General features: G+C 36.7%; 1 long non-coding RNA gene across 1 annotated transcript in view; it reads left to right on the plus strand.

The window, feature by feature from the left end:
* The window catches only part of LOC146600558 (uncharacterized), a 32,218-nt gene extending 22,619 nt beyond the window's left edge, over positions 1-9,599 (plus strand). The window contains exon 3 of the long non-coding RNA XR_014897954.1: positions 9,514-9,599. This is a non-coding gene — a long non-coding RNA (uncharacterized LOC146600558). The remainder of the gene's footprint in view (positions 1-9,513) is intronic.
* Positions 9,600-10,594: the final 995 nt, after the last annotated feature.

The raw sequence follows: 10,594 nt of genomic DNA on the forward strand, positions 1-10,594 counted from the left end.
GCTCCGCGGCCGCGCGGTGGCGCCGCCGCCCGCCCCGGCCGCCTCTCCGCGGGGAGCTGCCGAGCCGCCGGACGCTGCAAGGCAGTGCGGTTGCTGCGTTCATGCTCCCGCAATGATCAGCTATGCAGTAAAGTTAAAACGTTTCTCGATGCAATTCTTGTAACGTCGTCGTTCGCTCAGATCACTGTGAGCTCACTGTACTGAAAACCCTGCTGCTGTGCATTCAGGTCCCACAGCGGAGCTGCGCCCGCGCTCAAGTCAGCGGCAGCACGCTGGGCGTGTCGGATCCCTGCAGCGTGTCCCTGCCTTGCAGCCTTTGCAAYAAAAAGTGTGTGCAAATAGTCACAATCTTAGTATGGTGATAGACAGGAAGATAAAGGTGGAATCTGGGAGGAGGGTRGGAGGATACTGATTTGCATATACCTGTAATTGCTCTCTATTTGCTTTCATATGTTTGCTTAAAGTCCTGTTTGAAAGGCAGCAGTGGAGAAGTGTCCTGTCCTATAAACTGTTGAAAATTAACCTCAATTGATGGCTTCAGTAGGAATGGTAGTTTAAATGCAACCCTGATATGCACGGATAGAAGAATGAATTTAGGAACATTCGCCTTTCTGTCTGGAGTTTATGGAAATCCATTCCTCATGCTTGGGATGGAGATGCAGATAAGGAAAACTGAGCTTCACTTTGGTGTCCATCACATCACCATTGCTCCTTACATGATGATGATGATGATGATGATGATGATATTAAGGTGAGGAGCAAAGCAGATAAAAGATATTAATACCAGGGAAAATCATCAGATGCATTCTGGACACTTCCCCTAAATCAGTTAACCCACAGAAATAAACTTTATCTTTAAAATCTGAGCAAGACACCTATCTTTCTCTCTCTCTCCTCTTTTGATGGCAGATGTTTGCCAAAAGCCCTCCTCTATTCTGGTCCCTTAGATGGAAGGTTATTTGGAGGCTCCTTGGAAAGCAATGATGTGGTTTGCTGCAGTTCAGCCCAAGTACAGAGTCCCACTCTAACTGTACAATGCAGGCGCTCATTGCTAATTGCAAAAGTATGGCCTTTTAAATTAAAAATCAATGTGTCTCTTTTTACAGGGCCTTCCTGAGATTGATGCTGGGTAACCACACCATTTCTTTGTATTTAATTAAACTTCTTGTGAAATAAATAACTGGCATGCATATATATACAATATATWTTGGCCAAAGAGCCTGAGAAGGTTAGCAGAGAAGGCTGGTGCTCTCAGCCTGATGCTTTTAGTACAGTAAAACAGTAGYTCCCACTAAGCTTCTGAAGGCAAGTTATGTAATGTGGAGAGTTTGTGTCACCTACAGTTATTTCTGTACTACCATCCCAAACCTCTCTTCCTGAAATCCACTGACTTTTAAGTCTATCTCTTTAAGTTCCTCTTATAATCCAGCACAATAAGTTCAGCTTGTGAATTTAAGGAGAAGAGAGGGCTTTGTGGCCTCAGCATTCCATCTGAGGAGATGTATCTGAACATTTTCTCTTTTTCATGGTTATTTTTATCCTGTTCTTTGTTAGAGAAAAGATGTAGGAAAAAATGTTTTTCTACCCAACTATAATGGACAGTTGTTACAAAGCCGGGGCTTTCTTTTTTAAGCTCTACAGTATGTTCTTCCAAATTGTAACATTTTTTTCCCGGCATTTGTTACTTGGAAAAGAAACATAAGAGTGACGGAAGGAAAAGCTGAGAAATAGATTACAGCAAATGGAATAGCTCTTTAGGAGCAGTACACTTTTCACCTCTGGGTGCCACTGTTCAACTGTTTCTTGTTCAGTGACCATCTGCTTAGAAGTCCAGCTATTTCTGTAGAAATGCTCCCTGAAAGAAACTATTAAAGAGATATTACCTATATCTCTGTACAATCAAGAAACAAGTTTCCAACATATGGATATTAGTTATGCACTGTTCTGGTATGTCTGTTTACCTACTGAACAACGAAACAATAAACAATCCACGTTTATCCAGTTAAAGTACTTAAGTGGTTTATTTAAATCTCCCCTTTCCTGTTCAGTCAGAAGTTAAAAAGTAATCTCCTGTTCTCATATATAAATAAGTGCTAGTACATATTTATCAAGTATACAGATTGATTATAACCATTCGGTTGATTTAAACAAGTTTTACAATATCAACAATAATTTACTCTATTGCCCACAGCTTATTTAATTCAAAAATCTATTGACTGATATCATTTCTTCTCAACTACTGTGGAACTGTTAATATTCAGAGCAAAATTAATTGCAGTCTGTGTATCCAGCTGTTCCACCAGATTAATTGTGCTGTGATGTTTCTTCTAGAAATTCAGCCAGAGCAACTCATTGTGGGTTGACAGTGGACCTCAGCTCTGAACTACTCTATGACTTTAATTCTAGTCAAACAAAAATCTCCTAAAGTGAAATCAAGTATGTCATTTAACTCCTTCATTGCTATAAAGCAATTTTTAGGGCAACATGTTCAAAATAGTAGTAATTGCATTTAGCTCTTAATGAAATATACCTTATCTCAATCAGAGAGGGACCCTGCTGCTGTCTTTGCCTTAGCCTCAATCCAGAAGTGTTCTTCCTGCACTCCACTATGTGCAGCAGTTTATCAGTAAAAGCCAACAAGGCTGTTCATATCTGCACACGGATGCTTGAAAGTTCCACAATAGCCTTATAAGCAAGCGTAAGCTGTATTTATTTCTATTTGATAGCTGTCTTTTGTTGGGGGAATTAAATTTTGGTCTTTGTGTCAGGTAGAATTGATAATCTATTATGTGTTTCATTCCTAACCATTAAGATATCCTATTTAGGCTCTATATGTGTATTTTTTCAAAATATTAGAGGAAAAATTCAGACTAAAACATCTGTTAGAAATTATTTTCAACTTTGCCTCAGATTTGTACATCTTTCTATCCAGTTTCATTGGAAAATCCCAAATAAATAGAGCACTTCAAAATAAAAGAATTTAACTTTGTCCTGGGAACATGCAGTTCAGGTTTTGGAAGGGGAAACATGTAATAAAATGCTATTCAAATGAAACTGGTTAAGCTGTAAAATACGTAAGTGGAAACTTTGAGGAAACTGGCAATGAGAAACTGGAAATCAAGCAGTAATTTAAGTTTCACACAACCACCCTTTGCATGTGTGAGTACAAAGGAGAGACTGGGCACAAATGTGAGTCAGAGCCCTCCTCTCAGGAACTAAGGGGACAGAGATTCCCAGCATCTGTTTCCTTAACTATCACCCAGAGGATACTGGTGGTAAATCACGGTGAGTAAAAATAGAATCAGAAAACTCGCTCAAAACAAATGAAGCACTGTATTTTGCAGTACTTCAGCAGTAGATCAGTATCCACCTCAGCTTTTATCTGTGTTCAAACTGAATGTGTCGGATCATATTCATCTTTAAACAAATGGTTATTAAAATCACAAGCATGGAGTTAGGATAACCCAGAGTAGCCAGCCAAATTTACTGTGTGAAGGGGAGATTGACCCGATCCTGCCAGCATTTTTTTAATGAATGCACCGATGTCATTTGTTGTAGATCAAGATGACAAGACCCGTTGGTAGTGTTAACCGCTGCCCTTCTTTTGCAGTGAATGGGTCTGTGTTGAGCTGAATGAACTTGGGTCCGGTCCACAGACTTCAACCAGAAGTGTTTGTGTGTGTAACTTATTTTAGATGCCTGATAGATCTGTCTACATAATTCCATGTTATCAGTGCAAGCCATRGAAAGAAATAATGATAATTTGCCTTGAAGGGCTCTAGTGAAATTTAATTAAAATGCTGTGAGTTCCTCATCTGGAAGACACTGGAAGGGAGGAATTCTTATCAACCTTAGGACTTCTGAGTTTATACTTGAACATCTAACATTTTAAATAATATTTTACCCATTTATTAAAATTCTAATATTTTACAAAAATGGCAAAGGTCAATATGGAATCAGCATGTCTTCAGGATATCCCATTTGCTTTGTCATTAGAATTGTAAATATAACGTGACTGGGACTTTTGAAGAAAAACTCAACCTTTTATTTTAGAAATAAATTGATTTATTCTTTATTTATAAGTTTGTTTATTGCCTTCTATTCCTAGCTGAAATTTAAATAATTTTAAAATTATCTTAAAGACAGAGGCAATTTAAATACTCTTAAATACAACTGTTGCTATTTTGCTATTGCATTGTTTGTGATARCATTTTAAATCAAACTCTCTCTTTATAATAACAATAATAAGAGAATGAGTGCCTGTGACCCTCACTGTAAAATTTCTTCTTTTCAACTTGAGAGCTTTTAACCAACAGTAGTTCATTCTTARAATTTATTGCATATATGATTGTTCTCTTTTTGGACAGCTTTTTATTGTTTTAGCAAATATTCTTCAACTACAAGAATTTTAGGCCTACCACTACTAAAATTATGAACTCTTCTACAAGAAAAGGCTTTTATAAAAATATCTTGTGTTGGAAATAAAATTAAATGATCTTTTATGGTGAATAAAACAAGACTAAAATTGTATAATCTCAAAATATGAAGAGGCAAAATACTAAAAGCAGATATAAAAATTTTATTCTCTCTTGACAGTTGTATGTATCTAGTGGGTAGTCACTAACAGTTGCCAATGTTAAGTTACTGGATCAATTCTATTAAGTATTGTTAACTTCCCTAAACTGGAAATCCGATCTATTAAACCTGCTATATTTCTTGAAATCTGTTCTTATCATTTACTGAAATATTATAGGTCATATCTTATTTAAACAAATACAATATTTGAGTTTCAGATAGGAATCTAAATCTGTAATTACAAAGATTTCAAGATTCTGAAAAGAAAGTGGTTTTTTTGTGTGGTTCTGAAACTGGCAAACTGAATGGCATGGCTTTCAATTAACCGTAAGTATTGGGCATTGATAATTCTTTACATCTTTGGTATACTGTGCGTTTAGTCTCCTTGTTCTTCTTTAGTTTGCCACAGTGACCTTGTTAAGGCATTTTTTTTTCTTGGTATTTAGAATGTGGATTTTATGAGGTGAAGATTGCATTTAAAATTAAATATTTCTTGCATTTTCATATAGATTAACATACTTCAATTAATTTTAATTTGGTGCTGTGATTAACTGGAATCAGGGTTCCACAGCACGATGCTCTTATGCTACATGCTATACAGGCAGTYGCACTGACACAGAGGACTTTCTCCTGAAGAATTTATGAATAGACTTTCAAAATGACTTGTTGCTGTTGCATCAGTACTGTTACAGCTGTTATGTTCTCTAATGGCATTAAAATATACCATGTTGTCTAATCAGCATACTTAAAGATAGGAACTGAAGAATATCCGAAAGTCCCTTTGCAGCAATGACACTCTAGCACCATTCGTTCCCTTATGCCTGCTTTTGTTGGTGACATTATTATTTCTAGCAATTTTTTTTCTTGTCGTATTTGAGACATACAGCGTGGTGAATGCACCACCTGCCTCAAGTGCAGATGGAGTTTTCATTGTATGCATCTCTCTGCCATTTTGTATTTGTTTTTTGTTTTGTATTTTCTCATGCATTGGGAGCTTTAGCAACTGAAATAGACCTCATTTGTTCATTGAGCATCGTACATGTTTTGTCTTGTGTCTACTGCTGAAAAAAGGTGTGAACTACCCTGAGAGAAAAACATGAGGCAGGAAGGCACTGGGTAAATTAAGTGATGTCCAGATTATTCTGCTATCTGTGCCTGCTTTTTAAAATTAAAATAAAGAAAAGAAGTGCTTTGCATGCATTGCATATTTTTTAGTATAGTTAACATGTATTAAATACTCAAAGCGAGCAACCCTCCCCTATGCCCCACAACAACAGCAGCACGTCTTTCTGGCAGCATGGAAAAACTCGGGCCAATAGGAATTTGCAATGTGTAGTTTCCAATGTTTTTAAAGGACTAACATTAGCTAAATTGTTTTTCTGTGCCTTCTCCCACTGATCATGTAGACAGCACCACATACTTGTRTTTATGCTTCCTGTTTTACTGTTCCAGTTCTTTTACTAGAATACAGAAATTTGCTAACTCATTCAGTAATGTTTTGTGACATCCTGTTTCAGACTGCACTTGGTTAATGAAACCATGTGGCTGTACATTACTGGGAAGCTCTGCTCACAGCTCCAAAATCAGAAGCTATGAAATGACTGCAGTTGTCCTCAGATTRTTTAGTCACTGATGGCAAGATTTACTGAAATTGTTGTCTGTTGCAGTATAGGAGCCTACGCAAACAACGCTACTCATTATTTCTTGTGCTAAGTCAGTATCTAAACTGTAGGAATAGTCTTAAATATTTGCTGAATTGGGCTGGGGKGTGTGTGTGTRTGTATAAACAGTTATGATAGTTTTCGAAAGAAGCGTAGGCTAATGGAAGTTAGATGCAATCTTAATATGCAATAGGAAGAGTTCTATGAACTCAAATACCCAAAGAAGCTAAATAACTATTGGCGTGCTGTCTTAAAGAGAATACTTTTAATGAAATGAGATCTTTTTCATATCCTTTTAGAGAGTTAATATTTATGTTAAAGGATTTTTTTTTTTTTTTTTTGCTTTCTTACTGAATCCTCTGCTACAGATAAACAGGAAATGCATTGACCTAAAGTTATAGGAGGATTTTTATCTGTATATTGGTAAAGTCTCTAATGCTGTTGTCAGTACAAACAAAGCCATAATCTGTTCCAAGAGACAAGAGTTTTGCCATGGACTTTCCTGTAAAAAAAAACAAAAATAAAAAACAAATATAAACCATGATCCATTATATTCTCTTTCTGTTGGACTTTAGTTTTAAGCTTCTTGTACTTTTGATCTGAATTATTAATACATTTCATCATAAAATATTTTGATTTGCATACACATGTTATTAAATTTCACTTGTGCATTAAAAAGGTAAATGGTGAACACCCATCTGACGGAAGGGAAGATTGAGAATACCAGTGAAACAAGGTGAGAAGAAACAGGCGCTGATATTCCAGTTCACCATTTTCAAAAGAGAAAGGACCTACTCCTGTGTTTCATGCCAGCTCCTTCTCTCCCTGCCTCAGTGGGCTTCCTTGCTGCTTTGTGGCAGCCATAATGTTCATTGCATGTCTCTCTGAATTGAATTAAGTAATTAGCTAAGGGTATTTTTTAGTGAGGATAGGGTGTTGCTGGGATAGTGAGTTAAATGGCCGTGCCAAGACATCATGTAGGCACCAGAGCTGATAGGAGGGAAAAGGTGAGATCGTGCAACCTGTGCAAGAGCCCAGGGAGAAGAAAGGGTATGTGCAGGGGTGCGGTGGGATGGGGTAGGTGATGACAAAGTTTTCCTTTCTTGTACCAAGCCACTAAGTTGTCTCATATAAAGCCTTAGCTTCACTGTCATGTAAGAAGTTCTACAGAACTTACTATTTTAGCAAGTTTATGTGGGTGATACTTAAAACAACTGCAGCTATGCATGAGAAAACTCGTAGTTGCCTAATACTAAATCCTACAGCCTGTGTTCAATTCTGAAGTAAATTTTCTCTTGGCTTCATTTTTTCTGGCAAGTTTTCAAGAATAAGTAGTAATCTTATCCAAGTGTCAGATTTGGTCAAGAGCCAATATTTTATAGAAATACAGATGTAGAAAGTAAGGGAAAGAGACTAGCTTGAAAAAGGTACAGCTGGTATTTGCATCTCTGTGAAGTTCTTCTCTCTAGCAGAAGACMAAGTGGTCTTGTATGTGGAGCTTTCTTGTTTGAAAATATGAAAGCTCTGCACATGTATACATGTAAATAGGGTTTCTTTCAGTTTTTACTTGAGAAGTTTTAAGTATCTGCCTTTAAAAAAGAGCAGAAAGGCTGTGGTCTGTGATTCTTACATTCCCAAAGCGTATCCTTACCTCTTCACAGGGAGGTTTTGCATCATTGTGCCAACTCCTGGATCTTTTTTTGCTCTTTTGATAGGCTTCTCTAAGTTACAGTTTGTTGGCACAATGTTCCTGCCTCTCAGCTAATGATCAATTTTAATTTTTTATTGTTGCTCAATATCCACACTTATTTGCTGCATGTAACTGACACGTTATTATGAACATCAGTTCCATTCTTGGCTTTTCATAGACCTTGCCATCTCACCAGTATTTTTCATAATTAATTTTAACAATACCTTTAGGAGATAAAATGCAGTTATTATTTCCATTTTACAGATGCAGAACTGAGGCATGTAAAAACAAAAATTAGAAGAATCTACTAATTCTGAAACTTGACATACTGTGTCTTGTTTTTTTCAGAGTATCTGGTATAACAATAGCACTGCAGGCATTCAAAGCACAGTTTCCATTGATTTCAATTACTCCAATCATGCATGAAGAACACATGCTTAGTAATTACTTCTGAAAAATTTGCTTTGAGTGACCTGCCCAGTGTATATGTAAGGGTATATGTAAGTGTATCTGTAAGTCAGATATAGCATCCAGTTCTTTAGGGCAGCTTCCAACTATCTCAGTCCAGAAATCCTCCATTCCGTTGCAACTACCTTTTAATTACATAACTTACCTTACATAATATACCAAGTAGATCTGGTCGTGGTAAAGAAGGTAAAAAGATCTGAAGCAGGAGATGCCAAGCATTACAGGCAAGCTTTAGGAACCAACATCCTAAGCATTATTAAAGCRGTTACTGTTTCTTGGATGACTGCAGGCATGTTAAGTAGGGAATCTGATCCACAGAGACTTATAAGGGTCTGAAGGTATTTTTGGAAATACTGTACTAAATTATGTCACATACATATAACAAACCTCCTAAAAGGAAGACAGTGACAATCATGGTGGTGGCTGGATGCCTCAGTGCCAAATTGTACTTCATTCTAACGTTTGGATCCTACATTAAGAATACACTTACACCTTTCCAGCTTCTGCAACAAGTGCAGCAGTGGAGTCTAAAAAGTATTGTATAATAATTCCAGCATAGGACATCTCCAATGTAATCACACAGGAATTCTATGGAGCAAGTTATCTGGAGTTTTCTTCCTTTCAGTTTTCATCTTCCTCGCCCATTCCCATCCACAATCCTGGTTCTCTCTGCTTTCATCTCAGAATGTCTTTGGGTCTAACACTGACTTTTACTTTAGTTAAGCTTATGGAGAACTTGCGATTTCAAGTCTTGTTTGCAGTTAAAAAATGATGTTTTTCAGTGAATAAAAATCAGCTGGAGCTGTGCTTTGTGTACCAAGTTTTATCAACTTGGATACTACCTGTAGACTTTCTTATGAGCACAGTTCATTCTTGCTTAAACCAATGTTGTTGGTGGTTTGGAATAGCCTGTAGTTTTTGTTTCTATTTGGCTTCTGTTTAATTGGTTTTCGGCATGCATACACAAACTATAAAAATCTATTTATTTCAAGCAATCACAAACAGAATGGGAGGAAATGTTTCTATCCAAAACTTAATTCATGAAGGGTACTTGGGTCAAAGGATTATTTTTATCTGACTATTTATAGCAACTAAATGTTATATGAATGTGTCTTGCAGGAGCTGTTGGTTGAATGGTTGAATCCAGTGCTGGTGGAAATATGTGGAACTGTGCTGGACTCATTCACATATATCAAGTCTGGAACTGGGCCATTCAATTAAGTAGGTTAGTGCAGGATGCAGGTYGGTGTTGAATTTGGTTCGCTGTCATTATTAGGTGTGTGAATATGAAAAAACATCATCTTGTGAGAAAATATTAACAGCAAAAAAATTGCATTAGGCATTTCTCCAGTAGGTGTTCTATGAAGTATTAATAATGTGCAATTAATTCTCTGAATGCAGCATGTGCATTCTTTTTTATCAGGGTTTTGAGTGTTTGTGAGAACAGGATGCTATCAGCTTTGTGCAAGACACTGAAAATTTTGTCTGCATTTTAAGACAACGCTTGTCTATTGCTGGGGATTTGAAGGAGGGCAGACTTCTGATTTTGCTGAGTGTACAGATGACTTGGACCAGCTCTGCCTCTTATATATACTGTGAATCCAGATTATACTATATTCAACACATTATTATAACATATAACAGAACATTTCTGTCAAGCACAAAATGTATGTGCAGCAAATGTATTTATATGTACGTATGTTTCTTAAGACCCGAAACCCCATTCTGTGATTCTGTTCAAATTGCTGAACAGTCTTTCATCTCTTCTGTTTACAAGCTGATACATCTATAGTAAATTGGATGAGGCTAAGATGGAATATTTTGTGGGAAATGCTAGAAATATTGGGAGCAAACAACGGCACAGCTATCGAAGGCTTTTATTTGAGCAAGAATAAAAGAGTATGGCTCGTATATAGCCTATACTGTAACCAGGCGCAGAATCTGTCCAATAGTATCCAAGAACCTGTTTCAGTAATGACTACATCATTTTTAATGAAAGAACATAGAACATCTTTAGAGATAAGTAATAATAGTTTTTCTTTTGCTGTTTTTTTAAAACAAATTGTCAACAGTTGTAATGTAAATATAATGTAAAGCTAGTTATTTCCTGGCAGTTAACACTCAAGTTTCCAATAGTAAGATTGGTTTTCTCTAGCAAATTGATGCCTTGGTACCCTAGAATTAAAATTCTAAATCATCT

This window comes from Rhea americana, unplaced genomic scaffold, assembly GCF_003343005.1.
Source record: "Rhea americana isolate MKP2758 unplaced genomic scaffold, rheAme1 scaffold_12, whole genome shotgun sequence".
Taxonomy (NCBI): domain Eukaryota; kingdom Metazoa; phylum Chordata; class Aves; order Rheiformes; family Rheidae; genus Rhea; species Rhea americana.